The sequence below is a fragment of the Crinia signifera genome, unplaced genomic scaffold (genome assembly GCF_055691185.1).
Source record: "Crinia signifera unplaced genomic scaffold, ASM5569118v1 HAP2_SCAFFOLD_153, whole genome shotgun sequence".
NCBI classification, from domain to species: Eukaryota; Metazoa; Chordata; class Amphibia; order Anura; family Myobatrachidae; genus Crinia; species Crinia signifera.
The window spans coordinates 38,696-65,737 of NW_028142046.1; the positions used below are offsets into that span (position 1 = coordinate 38,696).

At 42.6% G+C, this 27,042-nt stretch overlaps 6 non-coding genes across 6 annotated transcripts; all 6 read right to left on the reverse strand.

Annotated features, from left to right (window-relative positions):
• Positions 1-2,130: 2,130 nt before the first annotated feature.
• Positions 2,131-2,203, reverse strand: TRNAK-UUU (transfer RNA lysine (anticodon UUU)). Its single transcript has one exon. It is a non-coding gene; the product is annotated as a tRNA-Lys (tRNA).
• An 11,402-nt stretch (positions 2,204-13,605) lies between these two features.
• On the reverse strand, positions 13,606-13,678 carry TRNAK-UUU (transfer RNA lysine (anticodon UUU)). Its single transcript has one exon. It is a non-coding gene; the product is annotated as a tRNA-Lys (tRNA).
• A 1,014-nt stretch (positions 13,679-14,692) lies between these two features.
• Positions 14,693-14,765, reverse strand: TRNAK-UUU (transfer RNA lysine (anticodon UUU)). The gene has a single exon. It is a non-coding gene; the product is annotated as a tRNA-Lys (tRNA).
• Positions 14,766-16,111: 1,346 nt separating this feature from the next.
• On the reverse strand, positions 16,112-16,184 carry TRNAK-UUU (transfer RNA lysine (anticodon UUU)). The gene has a single exon. It is a non-coding gene; the product is annotated as a tRNA-Lys (tRNA).
• A 6,026-nt stretch (positions 16,185-22,210) lies between these two features.
• On the reverse strand, positions 22,211-22,283 carry TRNAK-UUU (transfer RNA lysine (anticodon UUU)). Its single transcript has one exon. It is a non-coding gene; the product is annotated as a tRNA-Lys (tRNA).
• A 91-nt stretch (positions 22,284-22,374) lies between these two features.
• On the reverse strand, positions 22,375-22,447 carry TRNAK-UUU (transfer RNA lysine (anticodon UUU)). Its single transcript has one exon. It is a non-coding gene; the product is annotated as a tRNA-Lys (tRNA).
• Between the last annotated feature and the right edge of the window lie 4,595 nt (positions 22,448-27,042).

Sequence of the window (27,042 nt, forward strand, 5' to 3'; positions counted from 1 at the left end):
GCCATGCCCCGCCCACTTCCGCTTTTGGGGCCAGCAACAGTTGCTAGGGCAAACCTGGGCATGGCTGGGGGCTTAAGGACGCCATGCCCCGCCCACTTCCGCTTTGGGGGCCAGCAACAGTTGCCAGGGCAACACTGGGCATGGCAGGGGGCTTAAGGGCGCAAGGTCCCGCCCTCTTCCGCTTTGGGGGGCCAGCAACAGTTGGCAGGGCAACCCTGGGCATGGCAGGGGGCTGGAGGAAGCCAGGCCCTGCCCACTTCCGCTTTGGGGCAAGCAACAGTTGCCAGGGCAACCCTGGGCATGGCAGGGGGCTGGAGGGCGCCAGGCCCCGCCCACTTCCGCTTTGGGGCCCAGCAACAGTTGCCAGAGCAAGCCTGGGCATGGCAGGGGGCTTGAGGGCGCCAGATCCCGCCCACTTCCGCTTTGAGGACCAGCAACAGTTGACAGGGCAAGCCTGGGCATGGCAGGGGGCTTGAGGGCGCCTGACTCCGCCCACTTCCGCTTTGGGGCCCAGCAACAGTTGCCAGGAAAACCCAGGGCATGGCAGGGGGCTGGAGGCGCCAGGCACCGCCCACTTCCGCTTTGGGGCCCAGAAACAGTTGCCAGAGCAAGCCTGGGCATGGCAGGGGGCTTGAGGGCGCCAGATCCCGCTTACTTCCGCTTTGGTGGCCAGCAACAGTTGCCATGGCAACCCTGGGCATGGCAGGGGGCTTGAGGGCGCCATGCCCCACTTACTTCCGCTTTGGTGGCCAGCAACAGTTGCCATGGCAACCCTGGGCATGGCATGGGGCTTGAGGGCGCCATGCCCCGCCATCTTCCGCTTTGGGGGCCAGCAACAGTTGCCACGGCAACCCTGGTTTATGGCAGGGGGCTTAAGGGCGCCTGGACCCACCCAGTTCCGCTTTGGGGGCCAGCAACAGTTGCCAGGGCAACCCTGGGCATGGCAGTGGGCTAAAGGGCGCCTGGACCCTCCCACTTCCGCTTTGGGGGTCAGCAACAGTTGCCAGGGCAACCCTGGGAATGGCAGGGGGCTGGAGGGCGCCAGGCCCCGCCCACTTCCGCTTTGGGGGCCAGCAACAGTTGCCAGGGCAACCCTGGGCATGGCAGGGGGCTTTAGGGCTCCAGGCCCTGCCCACTTAAGCTTTGGGGGCCAGAAACAGTTGCCAGAGCAAACCTGGGCATGGCAGGGGGCTTGAGGGCGCCAGGCCCCGCTCACTTCCGCTTTGGGGGCCAGCAACAGTTGCCAGGGCAACCCTTGGCATGGCAGTGGGCTTAAGGGCGCCTGTACCCGCCCACTTCCGCTTTGGGGGCCAGCAACAGTTGCCACGGCAACCCTGGGCATGGCAGGGGGCTTAAGGGCGCCTGGACCCGCCCAGTTCCGCTTTGGGGGCCAGCAACAGTTGTCAGGGCAACCCTGGGCATGGCAGTGGGCTAAAGGGCGCCTGGACCCTCCCACTTCCGCTTTGGGGGTCAGCAACAGTTGCCAGTGCAACTCTGGGCATGGCATGGGGCTTGAGGGCACCAGGTCCCGCCCACTTCCGCTTTGGGGGGCCAGCAACAGTTGGCAGGGCAACCCTGGGCATGACAGGGGGCTGGAGGGCGCAAGACCCCGCCCACTTCCGCTTCCATAAATATAAACGCCCGAACAGGGACATGAACCCTGGACCCTCAGATTAAAAGTCTGATGCTCTACCGACTGAGCTATCCAGGCTCTGATGTTCTCATTGTGCCATCCCAGAAAGTAATATTTTACTTGGAAAAGCTGTTTATTAAACGCACAACAGTATTGTTTAAAAGGATCTCGCCTGAACAGGGACATGAACCCTGGACCCTCAGATTAAAAGTCTGATGCTCTACCGACTGAGCTATCCAGGCTCTGATGTTCTCATTGTGCCATCCCAGAAAGTAATATTTTACTTAGAAAAGCTGTTTATTAAACGCACAACAGTATTGTTTAAAAAGATCTCGCCCGAACAGGGACTTGAACCCTGGACCGTCAGATTAAAAGTCTGATGCTCTACCGACTGAGCTATCCAGGCTCTGATGTTCTCATTGTGCCATCCCAGAAAGTAATATTTTACTTAGAAAAGCTGTTTATTAAACGCACAACAGTATTGTTTAAAAAGATCGCGCCCGAACAGGGACTTGAACCCTGGACCCTCAGATTAAAAGTCTGATGCTCTACCGACTGAGCTATCCAGGCTCTGGCAGGAAAGTGATGCCAGTTTAGAAGGTTTTGCAAACTATAAAAAAGGGAAAATTTTAGTACGCAAAAATGGAAAAAGATCTGTGTTACTGAAAGTATAAACTGAGAAGTTTGACTTGTAGGACCTCTTGACAAAACACAAATGATATGCCTCTAGGTTTACAGTGCAAATCATTAGATGCCATCAATATTAGCACCCTTCAAAAATGTTTTTCCATTCTAATAGATGGAGAAAATTGATTTGTTACTAGTCTAATTGAAATGCTGTGTGCCTCTCACAGTACGATAAATTTGAGTCTCTGATGAAATGTAGCCTTCCTGATTTAATTTTTAACTGTACTACTTGGCGATGATTTAATTACTGCCTAAAGATGTTAATGTCTGCCAATTGAAAAGAGATCAAGTAGAGTCCAATGTAAAATGAGGCCAAATGATTGTCTATTATGTGGATATTTGAAATGTGACAAATAATGTACAGACTTTTCTTGGCTCAAAACATATTCTCCCTAGCTCATGTGATGAGGCTAAAACGAACCTAAATACTGAAGGAAAGAAGAATTAAATAAAGTTTTGCAGTTGTAAAACATTTGTTTCTGGAGATTATTTCAGATGAAATGACATTTAGCCTCTGCATATTCAATAGTTTCTTTATCATTTTAATGAGTGAAGACAATTAAACCAATGTCCATTTAAAATTTTCACAGGAATTTGCCAGCCTGTACAGATACTCAATGAACAATGAGTATATGAAGCAACAACAATTAAAAGATGCCTGCCTCAATGGGTGATTTTCCACTTTGCAAAGTTCTCCATTTCACAAAGAACAATCTGTTTTTAAAAAGATACTCACCTGAACCGGGATATGCCAAAGAAAATTTTCTTTGTTGAAAACGGAAAAAGATTTGTATTATTGATAGAATAAACAGAGAAGTTTAGCTTTTAGAGTCTCTTGATGAAATATTTTTTTCTGCATCTGAGCTTATGCTGCAGATCATTCGATACCATAAATATAAACGCCCAAACAGGGACATGAATCCTGGACCCTCAGATTAAAAGTCTGATGCTCTACCGACTGAGCTATCCAGGCTCTGATGTTCTTATTGTGCCATCCCAGAAAGTAATATTGGTACTCTTTACCTAGAACGGCGCCCATCGCGGTCGTCGCTGGTACATCGCGGGTACATTAGTAGCCACCCGCGATGCTAACGACATCGCGACCGACGCGATGATTGATCGCGTCGTTAGCATCGCGGGTGGCCAAGAATGTACCCGCGACGACCGCGATGACCGCGATGGGCGCGATTGATCAATCATCGCGGTCATCGCGATGTCGCTAGCATCGCGGGCGCACAATAATGTACCCGCGATGACCGCGATGACCACGATTTCTGGCTGTGGAAAAAGACAAGTGAAAATAAGGAAAAACACAGCAAATGACATGGCATCCCTCAATTAAAAAAAGGTGAAAAATACAAAAATACATGAAAATTCCACCTAACACTTAAATGTCATAGATAACAATCAAACCGCACACCTGTTGCGGTGATTTTACAGTAAAAACGCGCACATATCGCGGCGATTTAACATTAAAACTGCGCAGATATCGCCGTGATTGCGGGCACATGGCGGCTGGTTGCATCATGGGTGACCATGGCCGTCATGTGCCTGCAATCACGGCGATAGTTGCGCAAAAAGCAACAAAAATCAATAAAAAAACACATCAAATTACATGGCAAACCGCGCACATATCGCCGTGATTGCGGGCACATGGCGTCCGGTTGCATCACGGGTGACCACGGCCGTCATGTGCCTGCAATCACGGGGATAGTTGCGCAAAAAGCAACAAAATTCAATAAAAAAACACATCAAATTACATGGCAAACCGCGCACATATCGCCGTGATTGCGGGCACATGGCGTCCGGTTGCATCACGGGTGACCACGGCCGTCATGTGCCTGCAATCACGGCGATAGTTGCGCAAAAAAGCAACAAAATACCATTAAAAAAGACATCAAATTACTTGGCATCCCTTAATTATAAGACAATGAAATAAGACACGACACAGGTTATGAATTTCAAATTATGACGCTTTTTTTTTATTTTTTAATAAAATATCTTATTTTTTAAATGTAGTATAAAATAAATTATTTTTTTTTATTTTTTCATTTTTTTTTTAAGAATGGGGGGGGGGGGGGGAAGGTCTGGGCGAAGGTCATTGAAAGTATAGGAGAATAGATGCCTCTTGGGAGGAACTGGATTACAACAAGGCAAATCGGAATGAGGCATACAAAAAATGGGGCTCAATACGCAAAAAGGCACCCTAATGCAAACATGCACTGGGTACAGAAGAAAATGCAAATATGCGGAACAGTCCATGGTGAAGGTGCAAAACAAGTACGGACAGCTCAAAGTCCAGGAGTCCGATACTGCGACCATCAGTAACCGAAATTATGGCCTACGAGCAACAAAGTTCATCATGGAGCAAATAACAAACAGAGTGGAACAAGGGCATTGCTGCAAGGCACAATAATTAGAAACAAATTAAAACCAAATCACTAATTAATGGCGCTCTTCACCTGGGAGGGGACTTTGTGTGCTCAACAGAGCTCTTGAAATAGTCCCAGGCAAAGACGAAGGGTCTGTGACTGGTGGCAAAGGGGGCCTCGGCGCGTACATTACAGGGGCAGGAGGAGGCGGAGCATAACCCGACGCACTGTACGAAGGGTAGTGATAGGGGTAATTGGGCATTTGGGCTGCTTGCCATACGACGTTGGCAGGTGGCTCTATACTGCATGCACTAGAAAGACTTCTCTCTGATGCACGCATTATAACGCCATATATCAACCTCTTGGACTCATGGAGCTGGTCTGGCGCCATGCCTCGCATTTCCACGGCAAGATTATTACAAAAAATTTGGAAATCGTCAAGGGGAATTTCCGGTGCCTCCGGTGCCGACGTGCTAGCATGCCCTTGGACATTACGAGCAGTGCTGGACAGCTGTCTTCTGGGACGCCTCCTCGGGATAGCAGGTGCAGTGCTCTCCGTCATCGGAGTACTGTCCCCCTCTGCAACTGCCACAGGCTCCTGCTCTGTCTCAGGGGGAACTTCCTAGAAAGGGGAAAAAAAGGGAAAATGTTAATAACATGACATTTCACAGTCACTTACATGCAAGACATTTGTCAGGAAATACTTACAACGTCCACACTCTCCGCTGCAACGGACGAAGAGGTGTCCTCCGTATCACTTCCCCCTGTTCTACTCCAAGATAAACTTCATCCGCTCGTAGTACCATAATTTCGGCACGTAGACGTCATCAGCATCGGCTCCGGAACTCTGAGACTGCTGTACTCGCTTCATCTCCTTCACCATAACTGTCCGCATATTCGTCATCCTCTTCTGTACCCAGGCGACGTCTGCACGAGGTACCCGTTTGCGTATAAGAGCCACCATTTTCCGATACGCCTCATTCCTCTTCGCCTTGTTGTGGTAATCCGGGTGTTTCATCTCACAGAGGCACCTATTCTCCTTATACAGATCAATGACCTTCGCCATAAAACCATTTGTGAGTTCTCGCTCAGACATTGCTGTAAAACAAAAACACAAACAAAACCATCTATAAGTAATTGATGTCTATACGGTATGTCAAAATGGTATCGCATCACACCAAATGGCACAAGTCCCATGGCATCTGATGTGAGGCGATTCCATTTTCACCAAAAATCATTCACATTTGCTAGTATACCACCCCCACTATCCACGCGCACCCGAAGCGTGGCGAGCCCCGTGAGGGGACGCGGATACCTTCACAGTTATACGCGTCCCCTGGCGGGCTTCACAGGTGTCCGTGGCGAAAAGTGGACACCTGTGAAGCCCGCGAGGGGACGCGCTTACCTGTGAAGGTATCCGCGTCCCCTCGCGGGGCTCGCTGCGCTCGCCATGCTTCGGGCTCGGTGGCTCGCTGCGCTCGCCACACTATTCTATTCTCAACTCCACGCCGACGTGGATAGTAGGGCATGAAAAGGTCGGAGGACGCGTACCGCCGCCCCTCGCGGGGCTCGCTGCGCTCGCCACGCTTCGGGTGCGCGTGGATAGTGGGGGTGGTACCCTGGGAAAAAAAGGCATTTGGGTTACATTTACAAATTAATTAGAAGAACAATTTAAGCACGACTTACCTAATTCAGGAGATAACGGCGTTTACTTTTTAATTTGTTTATCTGCACTTCCACCGATTACAGCAACTTCAATTCCCCCAAAAAATAAAAAAAACATCATTAATTAAAATTCAATGACATAGAAATCCCCCCCCACTATCCACGCGCACCCGAAGCGTGGCGAGCGCAGCGAGCCCCGCGAGGGGCGGCGGTACGCGTCCTCTGACCTTTTCATGCCCTACTATCCACGTCGGCGTGGAGTTGAGAATAGAATAGTGTGGCGAGCGCAGCGAGCCACCGAGCCCGAAGCGTGGCGAGCGCAGCGAGCCCCGCGAGGGGACGCGGATACCTTCACAGTTATACGCGTCCCCTGGCGGGCTTCACAGGTGTCCGTGGCGAAAAGCGGACACCTGTGAAGCCCGCGAGGGGACGCGTTTATCTGTGAAGGTATCCACGTCCCCTCGCGGGGCTCGCTGCGCTCGCCACGCTTCGGGCTCGGTGGCTCGCTGCGCTCGCCACACTATTCTATTCTCAACTCCACGCCGACGTGGATAGTGGGGGTATGAAAAGGTCGGAGGACGCGTACCGCCGCCCCTCGCGGGCCTCGCTGCGCTCGCCACGCTTCGGGTACGCGTGGATAGTGGCCGTGGTACACTGGGGAAAAAAGGTATTTAGGACACATTTACAAGTTAATTAGAAGCACAATTTACCTTATTTAAAGGCGCTCAATTGGCCACGGGCCAAACTGCAGGCCACACAAAACACTACACAGCAACTGCAGAAACAAACCACAAAAAAAAAAACCCCATCAATAATCCAATTTCAATGACATAAAAAACCACAGCCACTATCCACGCGTACCCGAAGCGTGGCGAGCGCAGCGAGCCCCGCGAGGGGCGGCGGTACGCGTCCTCCGACCTTTTCATGCCCTACTATCCACGTCGGCGTGGAGTTGAGAATAGAATAGTGTGGCGAGCGCAGCGAGCCACCGAGCCCGAAGCGTGGCGAGCGCAGCGAGCCCCGCGAGGGGACGCGGATACCTTCACAGTTATACGCGTCCCCTGGCGGGCTTCACAGGTGTCCGTGGCGAAAAGCGGACACCTGTGAAGCCCGCGAGGGGACGCGTTTATCTGTGAAGGTATCCACGTCCCCTCGCGGGGCTCGCTGCGCTCGCCACGCTTCGGGCTCGGTGGCTCGCTGCGCTCGCCACACTATTCTATTCTCAACTCCACGCCAACGTGGATAGTGGGGGTATGAAAAGGTCGGAGGACGCGTACCGCCGCCCCTCGCGGGCCTCGCTGCGCTCGCCACGCTTCGGGTACGCGTGGATAGTGGCCGTGGTACACTGGGGAAAAAAGGTATTTAGGACACATTTACAAGTTAATTAGAAGCACAATTTACCTTATTTAAAGGCGCTCAATTGGCCACGGGCCAAACTGCAGGCCACACAAAACACTACACAGCAACTGCAGAAACAAACCACAAAAAAAAAAACCCCATCAATAATCCAATTTCAATGACATAAAAAACCACAGCCACTATCCACGCGTACCCGAAGCGTGGCGAGCGCAGCGAGGCCCGCGAGGGGCGGCGGTACGCGTCCTCCGACCTTTTCATACCCCCACTATCCACGTCGGCGTGGAGTTGAGAATAGAATAGTGTGGCGAGCGCAGCGAGCCACCGAGCCCGAAGCGTGGCGAGCGCAGCGAGCCCCGCGAGGGGACGCGGATACCTTCACAGGTAAGCGCGTCCCTTTGCGGCCTTCACTGGTATCTGTGGTCGTATTGCAGTGAAGCCCGCAAAGGGACGCGCTTACCTGTGAAGGTATCCGCGTCCCCTCGCGGGGCTCGCTGCGCTCGCCACGCTTCGGGCTCGGTGGCTCGCTGCGCTCGCCACACTATTCTATTCTCAACTCCACGCCGACGTGGATAGTGGGGGTATGAAAAGGTCGGAGGACGCGTACCGCCGCCCCTCGCGGGCCTCGCTGCGCTCGCCACGCTTCGGGTACGCGTGGATAGTGGCCGTGGTACACTGGGGAAAAAAGGTATTTAGGACACATTTACAAATTAATTAGAAGCACAATTTACCTTATTTAAAGGCGCTCAATTGGCCACGGGCCAAACTGCAGGCCGAACAAAACGCAACACAGCAACTGCAAAAACAAACCACAAAAAAAAAACCCCATCAATAATCCAATTTCAATGACATAAAAAACCACAGCCACTATCCACGCGGACCCAAAGCGTGGCAAGCGCAGCGTGCAGGTGACGTATGTTGCTATGCGCTATTTCGCATAGCAACCAGTGTTATCCACTGTAATTTTAACAGACTTACATTGGTTGCTATGTGCAATACCATATAGCAACATAAGTCACTCACTGATAATATGGTGACGTACATTGCCGTGTGCTACTGCACATAGCAAGCGGTGTTAAAAACGGTGGTTGCTATGTGTAAAAAGGCATGGTGACATATGTTGCTATGGCTTTTTACACATAGCAACCACCGTTTCAATGTTAATTTACAGTGTAAAATGCTGGTTGCTATGTGCAAGAGTGCATAGCAACACTTGTCACAAACATAATATATGCAGGTGACGTATGTTGCTATGCGCTATTTCGCATAGCAACCAGTGTTATCCACTGTAATTTTAACAGACTTACATTGGTTGCTATGTGCAATACCATATAGCAACATAAGTCACTCACTGATAATATGGTGACGTACATTGCCGTGTGCTACTGCACATAGCAAGCGGTGTTAAAAACGGTGGTTGCTATGTGTAAAAAGGCATGGTGACATATGTTGCTATGGCTTTTTACACATAGCAACCACCGTTTCAATGTTAATTTACAGTGTAAAATGCTGGTTGCTATGTGCAAGAGTGCATAGCAACACTTGTCACAAACATAATATATGCAGGTGACGTATGTTGCTATGCGCTATTTCGCATAGCAACCAGTGTTATCCACTGTAATTTTAACAGACTTACATTGGTTGCTATGTGCAATACCATATAGCAACATAAGTCACTCACTGATAATATGGTGACGTACATTGCCGTGTGCTACTGCACATAGCAAGCGGTGTTAAAAACGGTGGTTGCTATGTGTAAAAAGGCATGGTGACATATGTTGCTATGGCTTTTTACACATAGCAACCACCGTTTCAATGTTAATTTACAGTGTAAAATGCTGGTTGCTATGTGCAAGAGTGCATAGCAACACTTGTCACAAACATAATATATGCAGGTGACGTATGTTGCTATGCGCTATTTCGCATAGCAACCAGTGTTATCCACTGTAATTTTAACAGACTTACATTGGTTGCTATGTGCAATACCATATAGCAACATAAGTCACTCACTGATAATATGGTGACGTACATTGCCGTGTGCTACTGCACATAGCAAGCGGTGTTAAAAACGGTGGTTGCTATGTGTAAAAAGGCATGGTGACATATGTTGCTATGGCTTTTTACACATAGCAACCACCGTTTCAATGTTAATTTACAGTGTAAAATGCTGGTTGCTATGTGCAAGAGTGCATAGCAACACTTGTCACAAACTTAATATATGCAGGTGACGTATGTTGCTATGCGCTATTTCGCATAGCAACCAATGTTATCCACTGTAATTTTAACAGACTTACATTGGTTGCTATGTGCAATACCATATAGCAACATAAGTCACTCACTGATAATATGGGATGCGGTCATTTTATCGAATGACATTAGTTTGAATGTCTTTTGGTCGACCCCACTATGTTGAATGTGTGAAAAGGTTGACATGGGTTTATGTCGACTGCCATTAGGTCGACTGGGCTTAGGTGGAATTGCTCTTTTTGGGTTTTTTTGGTGCTGACATGTGCCGACAGGCGGTGGTTCATGCCCTACCATCCACTAGGGCGTGGTTGAGTGTCCGATTCACTATGTCAACAGTGTCCATGTCAACACTGTTGACATTTTGGCCCAAAAAAACCCCAAAAGAGCAATTCGACCTAACCCCAGTCGACCTAATTGCAGTCGACATAGTTGGAAGGTCGACATAAACCCATGTCAACCTTTTCACACATTCAATCTACTGGGGTCGACCAAATGACATTAGATCCAATGATCCACACCCCTCCAACTGCCACTGGGACCCCCTTCTACCCTTCTTCCACAGAAGCCATGTGCCCCCTCCCCTCCCTCCCTCTCCCCCCCCCCCTCCCTCCCTCTCCCCCCCCCTCCCCCCTCCCTCTCCCCCCCTCCCTCTCCCCCCCTGTCCCCCTGTCCCCCCCTGTCCCCCTCTCCCCCCCCAAAATTCATCCAAAAACGCCACAGGCCACTTACATGTGCTCAGGGGCAGGGTGTGGAAGCTAATGCGCGCTCTGTACTGAATGAAATGCATGCTGGGACACTTCCTGCCTTCCCTACATGCATTTTTTCAGTTTGAGTGACATTACTGTATGAAATCGCGGGCATCGCGGTAATCGCGGGCATTGAGGTGTACAATGCACAGCTCAATACCCGCGATGCCCGCGATGACCGCGATTTTAATGTTACTTTACTAGTGCTAAAAGTGCATGAAATCGCGGTCATCGCGGGCATCCCAGGCATTGTGGTGTACATTACACAGCTCAATGCCCGAGATGCCCGCGATGAGCGCGATTTCAATGTTATCTGGCCTAAAATGATGCTGGAATCACATTTCTGTGAACCTCTGTCACACAGAAACATTGTGAGATGTGACAGCAGGTGTAATTTCGAGGGGGGCAATAATTACAGGTCAATAATTACAGGGCCACTATAAGGCAAGGGGTGATATACTAAAATGAGATTGCTGTGATCCTCTGTCACACATAAGCAGTGTGAGAGGTGTCAGCAAGTGATTTGAACCAAATGTACATTTAGCAAAAAAGTACAGGGACCCAATACAGCTAGGGGTGATTCATGAACTATTACAGGGACCCAATACGGCTAAGGGGGGGATATATGATTAATTACAGGGACAAAATATGGCTAAGGGGTGCAACATTATGGGTGAAACACTGCTTAAGATGCCAGGGAATCTAACTACTTTTTTGGGGGTGAGAGCATGAAATGGGCCTAATTCAGGTGTGTGTGCAAATTCACTCATACATGCAAAATCACTCAACTGACTCAGTAAAGCAGTAAAGACAAGTTTGAATAAAAGGCAGTAATTTACTTGAATAAAAAATAGATAACATTGAAATGCAAACAAACAGTAGCATAAAAAAAACAGCTTTTCAAGTTTAAAGTCCATAGTTTTTCAGTCATCTTTCTCTAACAATGTTAAGGCGTGTAAAATACGCTCAAAAGTTTGGTTCATACCTATGCTCTTTCTCCACATAAATTCTTGTAGATACCCTTCCAGCAAATGTCTGGCAGTACCCCGGTGGCGTTTATTGCGCCATTTCGCCGCCCCCCACATGCGCTCAATGTTCTGGGTGTGCACCCCTGTTGTGGGGTCCACAAAGTTAAACCTATGATTCACTTGAGCGTGCTGGAAGCCTGCAGCCTCCAGCTGTTCTGTATTATAGGCCCTCCAGCAATCGCTGTAGATGGTGGTGCCCGGCTCCACATGCTCCACAATGGCAGCCAATAAAGTGGGGGCGTCCCGGGTGGCCACTTTTGTGGCAAAGCACTGCCCAGTTTCCCGGCAGATGCCCCCAAAAACCCACTGTTGGGGTAGCACACGGCCGACATGGGATTTGCGGCGGACAAACAGAGTCTCGTCGACCTCGACTATTTTGTCGGGCCCTCCAATGCGGCGCTGGGGCTGAGCCATCAAGTCCATGAGGCACGCCTCCCTCATGTACTTATTGTACAGCACCGTTGTCTTGGGGGAGATGCCAAGGTGCCGCTCACAGTAGTCGCCGGAAGTCAGCTCCTCGCACCAGTTGAAGATAAACCTGATGATGTTCACAAACGACATCCGGCACCCAGGAATGAAGAGGCCAGCGCGGAGACTGATCTTCTGGCGGCAGGCTCTCACGTGGCAGCGCCACATCACCTCCTTCTCGCTGAGCTTCATGGCATGCCCATTGCCGCAGGTAGCTTCCTTGGGCAACAGGTGATGCTCCTGGAGAAATCGGATCGCCTCCGCCTCCGTCTGAGGCAGGGAGTACATGTTCACTCCAGATGCCATGGCCATGACAGGAACAGCAGAAACAGCAGAAGGCCGAATTAGCAGAAGGGCCTCAGTCACCAACAGCAACAGCAGCACAGTCTCTGTAATCACGGTGACTCAGCAGCAGAATGAACAGCAGCAGCAGCAACACTGGAATCAGCAGAAGTCTCTCAGGAATCAGTAATAATCAATCAAAACGCAAATCTCTCTCTCTCAAACCACAGCTCCTCTCAACCCACAAATTTCCCCCCAAAATCAAGGTCTTTTAAACTGTCACAGGGGGGCAGTCTGAGGCAGTGGGATGTACCCTTTGTTGTTATTGTCCTATAAACATCTGTCACTATGCAGACACAGGGCGTTGGCCTCAGACAGGAGGATGGTGTCAACATGAGTAACTAGGCAGACGTACCTAGGGCAGATGTAGCTAGGCAGACTAAGGGCCATTCCACCTATTACAGATGTTACCATGCAGAATTAGGGTCATTAAAGGGTCATTTGAACCCATTACAGATGTGAATGGGTCATTTGAACCCATTACAGATGCGAAATCGCGGTCATCGCGGTGATCGCGGGCATCTTGTGCACAAAATTACACCCGCGATGCCTCAATCACCGCGATTCTACAATGGGGCCGACGAAAAAGTTGAGGAATCACTACCATCGCGGTGATCGCGGGCATCGCGGGAATCTTGACCACCAAAATAACACCCGCGATGCCTCAATCACCGCGATTTTACATGCTGCCGATTAGAAAGTTGAGGAATCGCGGTCATCGCGATGATCTTGGCCCGCAAATAGTACCCGCGATGCCTCAATCACCGCGATGAGCGCAATTTTACACCCGACAATCGCGATGAACATCGCGGGCGCCGTTCTAGGTAAAGAGTACCGTAATATTTTACTTGGAAAAGCTGTTTATTAAACGCACAACAGTATTGTTTAAAAGGATCTCGCCTGAACAGGGACATGAACCCTGGACCCTCAGATTAAAAGTCTGATGCTCTACCGACTGAGCTATCCAGGCTCTGATGTTCTCATTGTGCCATCCCAGAAAGTAATATTTTACTTAGAAAAGCTGTTTATTAAACGCACCACAGTATTGTTTAAAAAGATCTCGCCCGAACAGGGACTTGAACCCTGGACCCTCAGATTAAAAGTCTGATGCTCTACCGACTGAGCTATCCAGGCCCTGGTAGGAAAGTGATGCCAGTTTAGAAGGTTCTGCAAACTATAAAAAAGGGAAAATTTTAGTACGTAAAAATGGAAAAAGATCTGTGTTACTGAAAGTATAAACTGAGAAGTTTGACTTGAAGGACCTCTTGACAAAACACAAATGATATGCCTCTAGGTTTACAGTGCAGATCATTAGATGCCATCAATATTAGCACCCTTCAAAAATGTCTTTCCATTCTAATAGATGAAGAAAATTGATTTGTTACTAGTCTAATTGAAATGCTGTGTGCCTCTCACAGTACGATGAATTTGAGTCTCTGATGAAATGTAGCCTTCTAGATTTAATTTTTAACTGTACTACTTGGCGATGATTTAATTACTGCCTAAAGATGTTAATGTCTGCCAATTGAAAAGAGATCAAGTAGAGTCCAATCTAAAATGAGGCCAAATGATTGTCTATTATGTGGATATTTGAAATGTGACAAATAATGTACAGACTTTTCTTGGCTCAAAACATATTCTCCCTAGCTCATGTGATGAGGCTAAAACGAACCTAAATACTGAAGGAAAGAAGAATTAAATAAAGTTTTGCAGTTGTAAAACATTTGTTTCTGGAGATTATTTCAGATGAAATGACATTTAGCCTCTGCATATTCAATAGTTTCTTTATCATTTTAATGAGTGAAGACAATGAAACCAATAGTCCATTTAATATTTTCACAGGAATTTGCCAGCCTGTACAGATACTCAATGAACAATGAGTATATGAAGCAACAACAATTAAAAGATGCCTGCCTCAATGGGTGATTTTACACTTTGCAAAGTTCTCCATTTCACAAAGAACAATCTGTTTTTAAAAAGATACCTGAACCGGGATATGCCAAAGAAAATTTTCTTTGTTGAAAACGGAAAAAGATTTGTATTATTGATAGAATAAACAGAGAAGTTTAGCTTTTAGAGTCTCTTGATGAAATATTTTTTTCTGCAACTGAGCTTATGCTGCAGATCATTAGATACCATAAATATACACGCCCGAACAGGGACTTGAACCCTGGACCCTCAGATTAAAAGTCTGATGCTCTACCGACTGAGCTATCCAGGCTCTGGCAGGAAAATGATGCCAGTTTAGAAGGTTTTGCAAACTATAAAAAAGGGAAAATTTTAGTACGCAAAAATGGAAAAAGATCTGTGTTACTGAAAGTATAAACTGAGAAGTTTGACTTGTAGGACCTCTTGACAAAACACAAATGATATGCCTCTAGGTTTACAGTGCAAATCATTAGATGCCATCAATATTAGCACCCTTCAAAAATGTTTTTCCATTCTAATAGATGGAGAAAATTGATTTGTTACTAGTCTAATTGAAATGCTGTGTGCCTCTCACAGTACGATGAATTTGAGTCTCTGATGAAATGTAGCCTTCCAGATTTAATTTTGAACTGTACTACTTGGCGATGATTTAATTACTGCCTAAAGATGTTAATGTCTGCCAATTGAAAAGAGATCAAGTAGAGTCCAATGTAAAATGAGGCCAAATGATTGTCTATTATGTGGATATTTGAAATGTGACAAATAATGTACAGACTTTTCTTGGCTCAAAACATATTCTCCCTAGCTCATGTGATGAGGCTAAAACGAACCTAAATACTGAAGGAAAGAAGAATTAAATAAAGTTTTGCAGTTGTAAAACATTTGTTTCTGGAGATTATTTCAGATGAAATGACATTTAGCCTCTGCATATTCAATAGTTTCTTTATCATTTTAATGAGTGAAGACAATGAAACCAATAGTCCATTTAATATTTTCACAGGAATTTGCCAGCCTGTACAGATACTCAATGAACAATGAGTATATGAAGCAACAACAATTAAAAGATGCCTGCCTCAATGGGTGATTTTCCACTTTGCAAAGTTCTCCATTTCACAAAGAACAATCTGTTTTTAAAAAGATACTCACCTGAACCGGGATATGCCAAAGAAAATTTTCTTTGTTGAAAACGGAAAAAGATTTGTATTATTGATAGAATAAACAGAGAAGTTTAGCTTTTAGAGTCTCTTGATGAAATATTTTTTTCTGCATCTGAGCTTATGCTGCAGATCATTCGATACCATAAATATAAACGCCCAAACAGGGACATGAACCCTGGACCCTCAGATTAAAAGTCTGATGCTCTACCGACTGAGCTATCCAGGCTCTGATGTTCTCGTTGTGCCATCCCAGAAAGTAATATTTTACTTGGAAAAGCTGTTTATTAAACGCACAACAGTATTGTTTAAAAGGATCTCGCCTGAACAGGGACATGAACCCTGGACCCTCAGATTAAAAGTCTGATGCTCTACCGACTGAGCTATCCAGGCTCTGATGTTCTCATTGTGCCATCCCAGAAAGTAATATTTTACTTAGAAAAGCTGTTTATTAAACGCACCACAGTATTGTTTAAAAAGATCTCGCCCGAACAGGGACTTGAACCCTGGACCCTCAGATTAAAAGTCTGATGCTCTACCGACTGAGCTATCCAGGCTCTGGTAGGAAAGTGATGCCAGTTTAGAAGGTTCTGCAAACTATAAAAAAGGGAAAATTTTAGTACGTAAAAATGGAAAAAGATCTGTGTTACTGAAAGTATAAACTGAGAAGTTTGACTTGAAGGACCTCTTGACAAAACACAAATGATATGCCTCTAGGTTTACAGTGCAGATCATTAGATGCCATCAATATTAGCACCCATCAAAAATGTCTTTCCATTCTAATAGATGAAGAAAATTGATTTGTTACTAGTCTAATTGAAATGCTGTGTGCCTCTCACAGTACGATGAATTTGAGTCTCTGATGAAATGTAGCCTTCTAGATTTAATTTTTAACTGTACTACTTGGCGATGATTTAATTACTGCCTAAAGATGTTAATGTCTGCCAATTGAAAAGAGATCAAGTAGAGTCCAATCTAAAATGAGGCCAAATGATTGTCTATTATGTGGATATTTGAAATGTGACAAATAATGTACAGACTTTTCTTGGCTCAAAACATATTCTCCCTAGCTCATGTGATGAGGCTAAAACGAACCTAAATACTGAAGGAAAGAAGAATTAAATAAAGTTTTGCAGTTGTAAAACATTTGTTTCTGGAGATTATTTCAGATGAAATGACATTTAGCCTCTGCATATTCAATAGTTTCTTTATCATTTTAATGAGTGAAGACAATGAAACCAATAGTCCATTTAATATTTTCACAGGAATTTGCCAGCCTGTACAGATACTCAATGAACAATGAGTATATGAAGCAACAACAATTAAAAGATGCCTGCCTCAATGGGTGATTTTACACTTTGCAAAGTTCTCCATTTCACAAAGAACAATCTGTTTTTAAAAAGATACCTGAACCGGGATATGCCAAAGAAAATTTTCTTTGTTGAAAACGGAAAAAGATTTGTATTATTGATAGAATAAACAGAGAAGTTTAGCTTTTAGAGTCTCTTGATGAAATATTTTTTTCTGCAACTGAGCTTATGCTGCAGATCATTAGATACCATAAATATACACGCCCGAACAGGGACTTGAACCCTGGACCCTCAGAATAAAAGTCTGATGCTCTACCGACTGAGCTATCCAGGCTCTGGTAGGAAAGTGATGCCAGTTTAGAAGGTTCTGCAAACTATAAAAAAGGGAAAATTTTAGTACGCAAAAATGGAAAAAGATCTGTGTTACTAAAAGTATAAACTGAGAAGTTTGACTTGTAGGACCTCTTGACAAAACACAAATGATATGCCTCTAGGTTTACAGTGCAGATCATTAGATGCCATCAATAGTAGCACCCTTCAAAAATGTCTTTCCATTCTAATACATGAAGAAAATTCATTTGTTACTAGTCTAATTGAAATGCTGTGTGCCTCTCACAGTACGATGAATTTGAGTCTCTGATGAAATGTAGCCTTCCAGATTTAATTTTGAACTGTACTACTTGGCGATGATTTAATTACTGCCTAAAGATGTTAATGTCTGCCAATTGAAAAGAGATCAAGTAGAGTCCAATGTAAAATGAGGCCAAATGATTGTCTATTATGTGGATATTTGAAATGTGACAAATAATGTACAGACTTTTCTTGGCTCAAAACATATTCTCCCTAGCTCATGTGATGAGGCTAAAACGAACCTAAATACTGAAGGAAAGAAGAATTAAATAAAGTTTTGCAGTTGTAAAACATTTGTTTCTGGAGATTATTTCAGATGAAATGACATTTAGCCTCTGCATATTCAATAGTTTCTTTATCATTTTAATGAGTGAAGACAATGAAACCAATAGTCCATTTAATATTTTCACAGGAATTTGCCAGCCTGTACAGATACTCAATGAACAATGAGTATATGAAGCAACAACAATTAAAAGATGCCTGCCTCAATGGGTGATTTTACACTTTGCAAAGTTCTCCATTTCTCAAAGAACAATCTGTTTTTAAAAAGATACTCACCTGAACCGGGATATGCCAAAGAAAATTTTCTTTGTTGAAAACGGAAAAAGATTTGTATTATTGTTAGAATAAACAGAGAAGTTTAGCTTTTAGAGTCTCTTGATGAAATATTTTTTCTGCATCTGAGCTTATGCTGCAGATCATTAGATACCATAAATATACACGCCCAAACAGGGAATTGAACCCTGGACCCTCAAATTAAAAGTCTGATGCTCTACTGACTGAGCTATCCAGGCTCTGATGCTCTCATTGTGCCATCCCAGAAAGCAATATTTTACTTGGAAAAGCTGTTTATTAAACGCACAACAGTATTGTTTAAAAAGATCTCGCCCGAACAGGGACTTGAATCCTGGACCCTCAGATTAAAAGTCTGAAGCTCTACCGACTGAGCTATCCAGGCTCTGTTAGGAAAGTGATGCCAGTTTAGAAGGTTCTGCAAACTATAAAAAAGGGAAAATTTTAGTACGCAAAAATGGAAAAAGATCTGTGTTACTGAAAGTATAAACTTAGAAGTTTGACTTGTAGGACCTCTTGACAAAACACAAATGATATGCCTCTAGGTTTACAGTGCAGATCATTAGATGCCATCAATAGTAGCACCCTTCAAAAATGTCTTTCCATTCTAATACATGAAGAAAATTGATTTGTTACTAGTCTAATTGAAATGCTGTGTGCCTCTCACAGTACGATAAATTTGAGTCTCTGATGAAATGTAGCCTTCCTGATTTAAATTTTAACTGTACTACTTGGCGATGATTTAATTACTGCCTAAAGATGTTAATGTCTGCCAATTGAAAAGAGATCAAGTAGAGTCCAATGTAAAATGAGGCCAAATGATTGTCTATTATGTGGATATTTGAAATGTGACAAATAATGTACAGACTTTTCTTGGCTCAAAACATATTCTCCCTAGCTCATGTGATGAGGCTAAAACGAACCTAAATACTGAAGGAAAGAAGAATTAAATAAAGTTTTGCAGTTGTAAAACATTTGTTTCTGGAGATTATTTCAGATGAAATGACATTTAGCCTCTGCATATTCAATAGTTTCTTTATCATTTTAATGAGTGAAGACAATCAAACCAATGTCCATTTAAAATTTTCACAGGAATTTGCCAGCCTGTACAGATACTCAATGAACAATGAGTATATGAAGCAACAACAATTAAAAGATGCCTGCCTCAATGGGTGATTTTCCACTTTGCAAAGTTCTCCATTTCACAAAGAACAATCTGTTTTTAAAAAGATACTCACCTGAACCGGGATATGCCAAAGAAAATTTTCTTTGTTGAAAACGGAAAAAGATTTGTATTATTGATAGAATAAACAGAGAAGTTTAGCTTTTAGAGTCTCTTGATGAAATATTTTTTTCTGCAACTGAGCTTATGCTGCAGATCATTAGATACCATAAATATAAACGCACGAACAGGGACTTGAACCCTGGACCCTCAGATTAAAAGTCTGATGCTCTACCGACTGCGCTATCCAGGCTCTGATGTTCTCATTGTGCCATCCCAGAAAGTAATATTTTACTTGGAAAAGCTGTTTATTAAACGCACAACAGTATTGTTTAAAAAGATCTCGCCCGAACAGGGACTTGAACCCTGGACACTCAAATTAAAAGTCTGATGCTCTACCGACTGAGCTATCCAGGCTCTGATGCTCTCATTGTGCCATCCCAGAAAGTAATATTTTACTTAGAAAAGCTGTTTATTAAACGGACAACAGTATTGTTTAAAAGATCTCGCCCGGACAGGGACTTGAACCCCGGACCCTCAGATTAAAAGTCTGATGCTCTACCGACTGAGCTATCCAGGCTCTGGTAGGAAAGTGATGCCAGTTTAGAAGGTTCTGCAAACTATAAAAAAGGGAAAATTTTAGTACGCAAAAATGGAAAAAGATCTGTGTTACTAAAAGTATAAACTGAGAAGTTTGACTTGTAGGACCTCTTGACAAAACACAAATGATATGCCTCTAGGTTTACAGTGCAGATCATTAGATGCCATCAATAGTAGCACCCTTCAAAAATGTCTTTCCATTCTAATACATGAAGAAAATTGATTTGTTACTAGTCTAATTGAAATGCTGTGTGCCTCTCACAGGACGATAAATTTGAGTCTCTGATGAAATGTAGCCTTCCTGATTTAATTTTTAACTGTACTACTTGGCGATGATTTAATTACTGCCTAAAGATGTTAATGTCTGCCAATTGAAAAGAGATCAAGTAGAGTCCAATGTAAAATGAGGCCAAATGATTGTCTATTATGTGGATATTTGAAATGTGACAAATAATGTACAGACTTTTCTTGGCTCAAAACATATTCTCCCTAGCTCATGTGATGAGGCTAAATCGAACCTAAATACTGAAGGAAAGAAGAATTAAATAAAGTTTTGCAGTTGTAAAACATTTGTTTCTGGAGATTATTTCAGATGAAATGACATTTAGCCTCTGCATATTCAATAGTTTCTTTATCATTTTAATGAGTGAAGACAATGAAACCAATAGTCCATTTAATATTTTCACAGGAATTTGCCAGCCTGTACAGATACTCAATGAACAATGAGTATATGAAGCAACAACAATTAAAAGATGCCTGCCTCAATGGGTGATTTTACACTTTGCAAAGTTCTCCATTTCTCAAAGAACAATCTGTTTTTAAAAAGATACTCACCTGAACCGGGATATGCCAAAGAAAATTTTCTTTGTTGAAAACGGAAAAAGATTTGTATTATTGTTAGAATAAACAGAGAAGTTTAGCTTTTAGAGTCTCTTGATGAAATATTTTTTCTGCATCTGAGCTTATGCTGCAGATCATTAGATACCATAAATATACACGCCCAAACAGGGAATTGAACCCTGGACCCTCAAATTAAAAGTCTGATGCTCTACTGACTGAGCTATCCAGGCTCTGATGCTCTCATTGTGCCATCCCAGAAAGCAATATTTTACTTGGAAAAGCTGTTTATTAAACGCACAACAGTATTGTTTAAAAAGATCTCGCCCGAACAGGGACTTGAATCCTGGACCCTCAGATTAAAAGTCTGAAGCTCTACCGACTGAGCTATCCAGGCTCTGTTAGGAAAGTGATGCCAGTTTAGAAGGTTCTGCAAACTATAAAAAAGGGAAAATTTTAGTACGCAAAAATGGAAAAAGATCTGTGTTACTGAAAGTATAAACTTAGAAGTTTGACTTGTAGGACCTCTTGACAAAACACAAATGATATGCCTCTAGGTTTACAGTGCAGATCATTAGATGCCATCAATAGTAGCACCCTTCAAAAATGTCTTTCCATTCTAATACATGAAGAAAATTGATTTGTTACTAGTCTAATTGATATGCTGTGTGCCTCTCACAGTAAGATGAATTTGAGTCTCTGATGAAATGTAGCCTTCTAGATTTAATTTTTAACTGTACTACTTGGCGATGATTTAATTACTGCCTAAAGATGTTAATGTCTGCCAATTGAAAAGAGATCAAGTAGAGTCCAATCTAAAATGAGGCCAAATGATTGTCTATTATGTGGATATTTGAAATGTGACAAATAATGTACAGACTTTTCTTGGCTCAAAACATATTCTCCCTAGCTCATGTGATGAGGCTAAAACGAACCTAAATACTGAAGGAAAGAAGAATTAAATAAAGTTTTGCAGTTGTAAAACATTTGTTTCTGGAGATTATTTCAGATGAAATGACATTTAGCCTCTGCATATTCAATAGTTTCTTTATCATTTTAATGAGTGAAGACAATGAAACCAATAGTCCATTTAATATTTTCACAGGAATTTGCCAGCCTGTACAGATACTCAATGAACAATGAGTATATGAAGCAACAACAATTAAAAGATGCCTGCCTCAATGGGTGATTTTACACTTTGCAAAGTTCTCCATTTCACAAAGAACAATCTGTTTTTAAAAAGATACCTGAACCGGGATATGCCAAAGAAAATTTTCTTTGTTGAAAACGGAAAAAGATTTGTATTATTGATAGAATAAACAGAGAAGTTTAGCTTTTAGAGTCTCTTGATGAAATATTTTTTTCTGCAACTGAGCTTATGCTGCAGATCATTAGATACCATAAATATACACGCCCGAACAGGGACTTGAACCCTGGACCCTCAGATTAAAAGTCTGATGCTCTACCGACTGAGCTATCCAGGCTCTGATGTTCTCATTGTTCCATCCCAGAAAGTAATATTTTACTTGGAAAAGCTGTTTATTAAACGCACAACAGTATTGTTTAAAAGGATCTCGCCCGAACAGGGACTTGAACCCTGGACCCTCAGATTAAAAGTCTGATGCTCTACCGACTGAGCTATCCAGGCTCTGGTAGGAAAGTGATGCCAGTTTAGAAGGTTCTGCAAACTATAAAAAAGGGAAAATTTTAGTACGCAAAAATGGAAAAAGATCTGTGTTACTAAAAGTATAAACTGAGAAGTTTGACTTGTAGGACCTCTTGACAAAACACAAATGATATGCCTCTAGGTTTACAGTGCAGATCATTAGATGCCATCAATAGTAGCACCCTTCAAAAATGTCTTTCCATTCTAATACATGAAGAAAATTGATTTGTTACTAGTCTAATTGAAATGCTGTGTGCCTCTCACAGTACGATAAATTTGAGTCTCTGATGAAATGTAGCCTTCCTGATTTAAATTTTAACTGTACTACTTGGCGATGATTTAATTACTGCCTAAAGATGTTAATGTCTGCCAATTGAAAAGAGATCAAGTAGAGTCCAATGTAAAATGAGGCCAAATGATTGTCTATTATGTGGATATTTGAAATGTGACAAATAATGTACAGACTTTTCTTGGCTCAAAACATATTCTCCCTAGCTCATGTGATGAGGCTAAAACTAACCTAAATACTGAAGGAAAGAAGAATTAAATAAAGTTTTGCAGTTGTAAAACATTTGTTTCTGGAGATTATTTCAGATGAAATGACATTTAGCCTCTGCATATTCAATAGTTTCTTTATCATTTTAATGAGTGAAGACAATCAAACCAATGTCCATTTAAAATTTTCACAGGAATTTGCCAGCCTGTACAGATACTCAATGAACAATGAGTATATGAAGCAACAACAATTAAAAGATGCCTGCCTCAATGGGTGATTTTCCACTTTGCAAAGTTCTCCATTTCACAAAGAACAATCTGTTTTTAAAAAGATACTCACCTGAACCGGGATATGCCAAAGAAAATTTTCTTTGTTGAAAACGGAAAAAGATTTGTATTATTGATAGAATAAACAGAGAAGTTTAGCTTTTAGAGTCTCTTGATGAAATATTTTTTTATGCAACTGAGCTTATGCTGCAGATCATTAGATACCATAAATATAAACGCACGAACAGGGACTTGAACCCTGGACCCTCAGATTAAAAGTCTGATGCTCTACCGACTGCGCTATCCAGGCTCTGATGTTCTCATTGTGCCATCCCAGAAAGTAATATTTTACTTGGAAAAGCTGTTTATTAAACGCACAACAGTATTGTTTAAAAAGATCTCGCCCGAACAGGGACTTGAACCCTGGACACTCAAATTAAAAGTCTGATGCTCTACCGACTGAGCTATCCAGGCTCTGATGCTCTCATTGTGCCATCCCAGAAAGTAATATTTTACTTAGAAAAGCTGTTTATTAAACGGACAACAGTATTGTTTAAAAAGATCTCGCCCGGACAGGGACTTGAACCCCGGACCCTCAGATTAAAAGTCTGATGCTCTACCGACTGAGCTATCCAGGCTCTGGTAGGAAAGTGATGCCAGTTTAGAAGGTTCTGCAAACTATAAAAAAGGGAAAATTTTAGTACGCAAAAATGGAAAAAGATCTGTGTTACTAAAAGTATAAACTGAGAAGTTTGACTTGTAGGACCTCTTGACAAAACACAAATGATATGCCTCTAGGTTTACAGTGCAGATCATTAGATGCCATCAATAGTAGCACCCTTCAAAAATGTCTTTCCATTCTAATACATGAAGAAAATTGATTTGTTACTAGTCTAATTGAAATGCTGTGTGCCTCTCACAGGACGATAAATTTGAGTCTCTGATGAAATGTAGCCTTCCTGATTTAATTTTTAACTGTACTACTTGGCGATGATTTAATTACTGCCTAAAGATGTTAATGTCTGCCAATTGAAAAGAGATCAAGTAGAGTCCAATGTAAAATGAGGCCAAATGATTGTCTATTATGTGGATATTTGAAATGTGACAAATAATGTACAGACTTTTCTTGGCTCAAAACATATTCTCCCTAGCTCATGTGATGAGGCTAAATCGAACCTAAATACTGAAGGAAAGAAGAATTAAATAAAGTTTTGCAGTTGTAAAACATTTGTTTCTGGAGATTATTTCAGATGAAATGACATTTAGCCTCTGCATATTCAATAGCTTCTTTATCATTTTAATGAGTGAAGACAATGAAACCAATAGTCCATTTAATATTTTCACAGGAATTTGCCAGCCTGTACAGATACTCAATGAACAATGAGTATATGAAGCAACAACAATTAAAAGATGCCTGCCTCAATGGGTGATTTTACACTTTGCAAAGTTCTCCATTTCACAAAGAACAATCTGTTTTTAAAAAGATACTCACCTGAACCGGGATATGCCAAAGAAAATTTTCTTTGTTGAAAACGGAAAAAGATTTGTATTATTGTTAGAATAAACAGAGAAGTTTAGCTTTTAGAGTCTCTTGATGAAATATTTTTTCTGCATGTGAGCTTATGCTGCAGATCATTAGATACCATAAACATACACGCCCAAACAGGGACTTGAACCCTGGACCCTCAAATTAAAAGTCTGATGCTCTACCGACTGAGCTATCCAGGCTCTGATGCTCTCATTGTGCCATCCCAGAAAGCAATATTTCACTTGGAAAAGCTGTTTATTAAACGCACAACAGTATTGTTTAAAAAGATCTCGCCCGAACAGGGACTTGAATCCTGGACCCTCAGATTAAAAGTCTGATGCTCTACCGACTGAGCTATCCAGGCTCTGTTAGGAAAGTGATGCCAGTTTAGAAGGTTCTGCAAACTATAAAAAAGGGAAAATTTTAGTACGCAAAAATGGAAAAAGATCTGTGTTACTGAAAGTATAAACTGAGAAGTTTGACTTGTAGGACCTCTTGACAAAACACAAATGATATGCCTCTAGGTTTACAGTGCAGATCATTAGATGCCATCAATAGTAGCACCCTTCAAAAATGTCTTTCCATTCTAATACATGAAGAAAATTGATTTGTTACTAGTCTAATTGAAATGCTGTGTGCCTCTCACAGTAAGATGAATTTGAGTCTCTGATGAAATGTAGCCTTCCAGATTTAATTTTTAACTGTACTACTTGGCGATGATTTAATTACTGCCTAAAGATGTTAATGTCTGCCAATTGAAAAGAGATCAAGTAGAGTCCAATCTAAAATGAGGCCAAATGATTGTCTATTATGTGGATATTTGAAATGTGACAAATAATGTACAGACTTTTCTTGGCTCAAAACATATTCTCCCTAGCTCATGTGATGAGGCTAAAACCAACCTAAATACTGAAGGAAAGAAGAATTAAATAAAGTTTTGCAGTTGTAAAACATTTGTTTCTGGAGATTATTTCAGATGAAATGACATTTAGCCTCTGCATATTCAATAGTTTCTTTATCATTTTAATGAGTGAAGACAATGAAACCAATAGTCCATTTAATATTTTCACAGGAATTTGCCAGCCTGTACAGATACTCAATGAACAATGAGTATATGAAGCAACAACAATTAAAAGATGCCTGCCTCAATGGGTGATTTTACACTTTGCAAAGTTCTCCATTTCACAAAGAACAATCTGTTTTTAAAAAGATACTCACCTGAACCGGGATATGCCAAAGAAAATTTTCTTTGTTGAAAACGGAAAAAGATTTGTATTATTGTTAGAATAAACAGAGAAGTTTAGCTTTTAGAGTCTCTTGATGAAATATTTTTTCTGCATGTGAGCTTATGCTGCAGATCATTAGATACCATAAACATACACGCCCAAACAGGGACTTGAACCCTGGACCCTCAAATTAAAAGTCTGATGCTCTACCGACTGAGCTATCCAGGCTCTGATGCTCTCATTGTGCCATCCCAGAAAGCAATATTTCACTTGGAAAAGCTGTTTATTAAACGCACAACAGTATTGTTTAAAAAGATCTCGCCCGAACAGGGACTTGAATCCTGGACCCTCAGATTAAAAGTCTGATGCTCTACCGACTGAGCTATCCAGGCTCTGTTAGGAAAGTGATGCCAGTTTAGAAGGTTCTGCAAACTATAAAAAAGGGAAAATTTTAGTACGCAAAAATGGAAAAAGATCTGTGTTACTGAAAGTATAAACTGAGAAGTTTGACTTGTAGGACCTCTTGACAAAACACAAATGATATGCCTCTAGGTTTACAGTGCAGATCATTAGATGCCATCAATAGTAGCACCCTTCAAAAATGTCTTTCCATTCTAATACATGAAGAAAATTGATTTGTTACTAGTCTAATTGAAATGCTGTGTGCCTCTCACAGTAAGATGAATTTGAGTCTCTGATGAAATGTAGCCTTCCAGATTTAATTTTTAACTGTACTACTTGGCGATGATTTAATTACTGCCTAAAGATGTTAATGTCTGCCAATTGAAAAGAGATCAAGTAGAGTCCAATCTAAAATGAGGCCAAATGATTGTCTATTATGTGGATATTTGAAATGTGACAAATAATGTACAGACTTTTCTTGGCTCAAAACATATTCTCCCTAGCTCATGTGATGAGGCTAAAACCAACCTAAATACTGAAGGAAAGAAGAATTAAATAAAGTTTTGCAGTTGTAAAACATTTGTTTCTGGAGATTATTTCAGATGAAATGACATTTAGCCTCTGCATATTCAATAGTTTCTTTATCATTTTAATGAGTG